This window comes from Suricata suricatta, chromosome 14 (assembly GCF_006229205.1).
Source record: "Suricata suricatta isolate VVHF042 chromosome 14, meerkat_22Aug2017_6uvM2_HiC, whole genome shotgun sequence".
Classification (NCBI taxonomy): domain Eukaryota; kingdom Metazoa; phylum Chordata; class Mammalia; order Carnivora; family Herpestidae; genus Suricata; species Suricata suricatta.
Window position 1 is genome coordinate 82,715,480 of NC_043713.1, and position 6,236 is coordinate 82,721,715.

Here is a 6,236-nt window from a genome sequence, read left to right on the forward strand (position 1 = left end):
AAAATAAAAAATCAAATTCAGAGGGCAAATGATTTTCAACCTGTATTTTTCTATCCAGCCAAACTATCAAACAAACATGCGGGTAAAATAAAATCACTTTTAGATGTGCAAAGTCTCAAAAATTCTACTTCCCATGACCTTTCTGCAGAGGCTACTCAAAGATGTACTCTTCTGAAACAAGGAAGTAAAACAAGAAAGACAAAAACAAGGGGTCCAGGAAACACTATTTGTGTGTACTTCTTTTATTTTTAATGTAGAATTAATAGTTTATTGTCACTTAGAATCAGATCGTAGTTGGGTATATAATGTTCATGCTTGATCTTTCCTGTTTGTAAAATAAAAAAAAAATATAAGTTTTAAACACCCAGTGGCTGGTCATGCTTTCAGAAAACATAATTAGATTAATACATTCTTCAAGATTTTCTTTATTAGCTCCAGAAAATCCACCCAACTTCTGTCCTTTATTAAAAAAATTTTTTTAATGTTTATTTATTTTTGAGAGAGACAGAAAGGGACAGAGCTTGAGCAGGAAAGAAGCAGATAGAGAGAGGGAGACAAGAATCTGAAGCAGGCTCTAGGTTCTGAGCTGTCAGCAAAGAGCCCGAAACGGGGCTCAAACTCGCAAACCATGAGATCATGACCTGAGCCAAAGTTGGGCACTTAACCACCTGCGCCACCCGGACACCTCACCTTTTGTCCTTTTTAAAAACCTGGACGGTAGGCATGAATTTGACTTCACAAGCAATATACAGACAGTCCTCCACATCTGCTTCCAGGACCACCATGTTGGAACACTTTTTAGAGAGGGAATGAAGAAAGGATTGGTCATTTTGCAAGGCCCACAACATGTGTATGAGAAGTCAACTGCTGCAAGTGTATCTTCTGCAGTGTTCAAGCCTTTCTAGGAAGCACACTTGCTCTCAATCTGCTTCATCCTTTTGGTGCCTGGGGTCTGACAAACAATTGTAAAAACTAATGAAAGGGGATCCAAAGCACTATACAGAGCTTAGGAAATAGTATATCTGACACAAGATCAAGGAAGTAATATTCCAGGACGATAAAGGGAGGTCCCAGGACAATAGCTATGCATTAAGCCTACACGACAGTCAAGGCAGATATTTAGGACAAAGGACTTCAGCGGGGAAAACTGAGGTTGATAGAATCCGACGGGGCTGACTCTGTCAAAATTGTACTGAGACATATTTAAGAAAACTATTGGAAGTTATAGGAAGACTTAAATCATAGATAGGTTTGAGGAAAACTAAGCAAATGGGAAAAAAGTGAGGCAGTTGTTAAGTCCAGGAAAAACAAAAAATTTGAACAATTTTTTGTTCAAAGGAACAAGGAAAAGAAATCATAGTGCACAATAATTTTGTGGCCAAAAATATAAAAAGATTGAATATGAATTTAACAAAATATAATTTAACTGTATTGGTAAAACAGGGGAGGAAAGACATCTATAACAAAATAAATTAAAAGCATTCTAGGGACACCTGGGTGGCTCAGTTGGTTAAGTGTTTGACTCTTGGTTTCAGCTCAGGTCATGATCTTGTGGTTCGTGAGTTTGAGCCCCACATTAGGTTCTGTGCTATCAGCTGGTAGCACGGAGCCTGTTGGGATTCTCTCCATCTCTTCCTCTGTCCCTCCCCTGCTCATGCTCGCTCGCTCTCTCTCTTTCAAAATAAATAAATACACATTTAAAAAATCATTCTAACATAATAAGTCAATAAATGATGTCTGAAATTAATGATTTTAGGATATATATAGGGAGAGAAATTTTGCTTTTTTAAGTTGGAGATAAATACTAAAAGTGATAACTAAAAATTTGAGAAGTGTTTCCTCTTGAGAGGAGGTAGGTAGGAACCGGCAGGTAGGAAGGGGCGTGGCGTGGGTGTGCAGGCTGGACAGGGAGCTGCCGTTTTTAATTATAAGCCTTTTAACATAATCACATAATTTGTGTTTTTTTCTTAAATCTTTATTTTTTTATATTTTATTTTTATAAAAATCTTGTAAAATCCTAATTTTAAAAATTTAAGCCTAAGTTTTATTTTGTTTTCTGTTTATTTTGCTCTACACTATTCCATATGTTCCCTATCTTTATTTTACTTGAATTTAATTTTTGTTTTGCTGAAGAACAACCTCCAGGTACTCTTTCAAATATGGCCTGTGGATGCAAAAGTTGTGTAACCTTTTATCCTCCAAGATTGGTTGAGGGAAAATTCACTCATTTCAGGCACACATATCTTTGATTTTTGAGAAACTTACAGGGTCATAAAAGCACCACCATAACCAAGAGAGTATTTTCGTCACCACAGATAGCTGTTTATTGTGGTGTTGCTCCTGGCAACCACTGATCTGGTTTTTCTGTCCCTATATATTTTGCCTTTTACAGATGTCATATAAATGGAATCAAATACTGTATGGCCTTTTAAGTCTGAATTCTTTCACTTAGCGTAATGCTTTTGAGAGTCATCCATAGTATTGTATTTATGGAAACCAAAAGCATAGTTGGTTGTCAGTTGTCAGTGCTATTATTCCGATACTTCCAGTCATATGATCGGATTGTGCTTCCTGGCTCCTTCCTAATTGGGTGAGGCCACGTTCTGGACAATGAGTTGTGAGTACATATCACTTCTGGGCTGGACCATTTGACTGACAAAGTGAGACCCATTGAGTTCTCTTACTTTCTGCCACCATGATGGGCAACATTCTAGATGGTGGCTGCTCTGTCAGCCTGAGTCTTGGAGTGACTACAGTCAGCAGAGCCCACTGCCGACCTGTGATAGACACATGGCGGGTACACGGGGAACTTGAGCCAGAAAACACAGCTTTCTGGTTTTAAGCCATTGAGATTTGGGCATGGTTTGCTCTCACAGCACAATCAGCCTATACTGACCCATACAGAAGGCTTATATTCTTAAGCACTGGGATATTTTCTTTTACTTCTGCATTAATTATTTCCTCTTTCTTTTTCCTCCCTCTTTCGCTTTCTTCTTTCTAGAACTATTAGGCAGATGCTAGAACTTTCGAATGTATCCTCCATGTCATTTACTTTCTTTGTCCTTTTTTTAAGTATACATTTATTTATTTTTGAGAGACAGAACACAAGTGGGGGAGGGGCAGAGAGAGAAGGAGACACAGAATCTGAAGCAGCTCCAGGCTCTGAGCTGTCAGCACAGAGCCTGATGCAGGGCTTGAACTCACATACTGTAAGATCATGACCTGAGCTGAAGGCGGACGCTTAACTGACTGAGCCACCCTGTCCTTTTTGAATTTTAGCTTACTATTTTAGCCGTATTCATTTTTCTATCAACTCAGCTTTTCAAAATCATATATTTTTATATTTGATATACATTATATATATATTTTTATTTTCCAAGACCTCTGTTTGCTTCTTTTTGCAAAGAAGCTAAAATGGGTTGTTGCTTGATGGGTACAGAATCTTCCACATTCTTTCTAGAGCTATTAATTACTTTTAAAGTCTTCTGTTCCTTCTGTTAACTTTCTTGTTAGTTTCTTTCTTGTTCCTTACTTGTTAGTTCTCAGGTAGCTTTCTTCCCGAGGGCTGGCTTTCCTTAACTGTTTGCTGACTTTTGCTGGTCTGTAATACTCTGTATTAGAGAATTCCTGTTTGCCTGATTGCTGATTTGATTATAATGGAGTGCTTCCGATTTTTTGAGACGAGATGGCTGTTTCATGAGGTTCTGTGTTCTTGTGGTTTGCTGGGTGTGGAAGCTCTCGGTCCTGCATGGGAGTTGTTAGCTCTCCTGGAGCACCGCCCTGCATGGCCCTCTGCATGTGGCTGTTGCTGCTCGCTACCCTGCAGGAAGGAAGGTGGGGGCCCTCAGCCTAGATTTTCTTGATCATTTCCACAGTTTACCCAGTAAACTGTTTCTGAGACCTTCTCCCTCTAGCCAGTGATTGCTTTTTGCACCCTCAAGATCTCACTCTTGGTAGTTCTCTGCTTCCTGCATTTTAAACTGTGCTTTCCTCCAGTCTTGTTTTTTTTTTTCTCTCTCTCTAATATAATCTTTAGGGATTTATGGTGAGGATTACACAAGGCATGCTTGTGCATTTAAGACAAGACCTATGGGTTACTAGTTTGCAACATCAGCCTTTAGGTGTTCTGTCTTCCTAGGGAATTGATGTTTCCTTTTTTTCCCCTTTTTCTTCCTTTCTCTCTCTCTCTCTCTCTCTCTCTCTCTCTCTCTCTCTCTCTCTCTCTCTCTCTCTCTCCTCTCTCTTTCTTTCTTTCTTTCAAAGTAGGCTTCACCCCCAGCACAGAGCCCAACCTGGGGCTCGAACTCACTAACGAGAGATCAAGACCTGAGCCAAGATCAAGAGTCGGATGCTCAACCAAGCTACCCAGGTGCCCCGATGTTTACTTTTTTAAGTTAAAAAAGTAAAGTATACATCCTCCCACACAAATGTCTTTCATGCTAAGAAACCAAGAGAAATAAAGAGTACGCTTCAAAAATAAAGGTATACAAGTAATAATTATTTCTTTTAGGAAATTACAAAATACAGATCAACATCAAGAAGAAAGTAAGAGTCATCCCACCCAGAGATAACCAGTGTGAACACTGTGCTTCACCTTTTGCCTCCCACCCCACACAAATACATGATTTTATTAGTATTTTCTTGAAATTGATCTCAAACTACTGATAACTTTCTAAAAGTTGCTTTTTTACCCCATAGTATATCATGGGCATCTTTTCATGTCAATAATATTTGTTTCTTTTTTTAAAATTATTTTTCTAATGTTTTATTTAATTTTTTGAGAGAGACAGAGAGAGACAGTGCGAGCAGGGGAGAGTCAGAGAGATGAAGACACAGAATCAGAAGCAGGCTCCAGGCTCTGAGCTAGCTGTCAGCACAGAGCCTGACGCGGGGCTCGAACCCACAAACTGCAAGATCATGACCTGAGTCAAAGCCGGACGCTTAACGACTGAGCCACCCAAGCACCCCAATAATATTTGTTCCATTTAATATGTAGTGTTCTGTTACATTTGGGGCCATAATATATTCAACAAATTCCTTTTTGTTAGATAACGCGGCCAGGCATTTAAGAGTTTACCAAGGAGGAAAGTCTTCAGATGGAGGAAGGCAAGTCAAAGGGTGGCCTTCCCGGCATCTGCAACAGGCACTGTGGTCTGGGCAAGGGGGAGGATCTCAAAATCACACCTGAAGCTGCCAGTCCCTTGGGCCTGTCTGTCTTTGGAGACAACTGGGGAAGGAGGACACAGAGCCACTTTGGTAGGAGCCCTTTGTCACTTTCTCTCTGAACACCCACCCCTTCCGCCCTTGTCAGGAAGAGGGTGGAGCAGGGCCCTCAGTGCCCACCCAAATCTGGAAGTGAAATTGGTTTGAAAGAAGCTGTGGAGGACTCTCAAGGCCCTGATGAAACAGGAGCGGGTGCTCTTGGCCAGCGGCCTCTTTCCCCCTCCTGATGCCCTGTCAAACCCCATCTTCCCAACATGCTCCCCTCCAAGGCTGGCTTTGAGCCAGCTTTCCAAAAGTGTCAAATATTAGGTTGAACCATTTGAAATCGCTATTTCTGTTGGTCCAGAGTGGTCGAATATTGGCGATTTCTAGGTACCTCTGGTCTGCTTGGTTCCATTGCTTCAGTCTGTAGTACATTTCTTTAGCGCTCATTCTGTACTAGGCACTGTGTTAAGCGATTTATAATCATTTTTAACTGTTGCAACTTTCTGAGGCATAGGAATTATTCCCTCTTTGAAAGAGAAGAAAACTGCGGTTCAGAATTTCCCCTTTTAGAATTGCTTGGAGGCTGGTTCACCCACTAAACTTAAGATCTTAACAATAACGACAGTATTTTGAGTTGTAGTTAAAGGAGCTGGCGGCTCTACCACATACGAATCGTGATGCCTTTTTGGAAAGCGCCTTAATTTGGCAGAGCCAGTTTCCACCTCTGTGGTTATGAGGTCTAGGTGAGAAGTGTTCTTGATCCTGTTTCTGCTTTAGAAAAATGCCTTTGATATCCAGAGACTCAGTCTTCTTATCAATAAAATGGGGACAATAACCCCTGCGCCCAGCAACGCTGTTAGGACACAGTTCCAGGCTCAGCCAAGAGAGCAAGAGAGCGGGGCCTGGGAGGGGGAAGGAGCTCCACCTTCACCCACCACGTGGAGGGCCTGCCCCGCCCGCAGCGCGATTCCCCGGATCGTGGGGCGGGGTCGGTACAGCACCACTTGTCGAACGCCTCTCCAAGGCTA

General features: G+C 41.2%; 1 pseudogene; it reads right to left on the reverse strand.

The window, feature by feature from the left end:
* Window positions 1-289: 289 nt before the first annotated feature.
* Window positions 290-934, reverse strand: LOC115278495 (annotated as a pseudogene).
* Window positions 935-6,236: the final 5,302 nt, after the last annotated feature.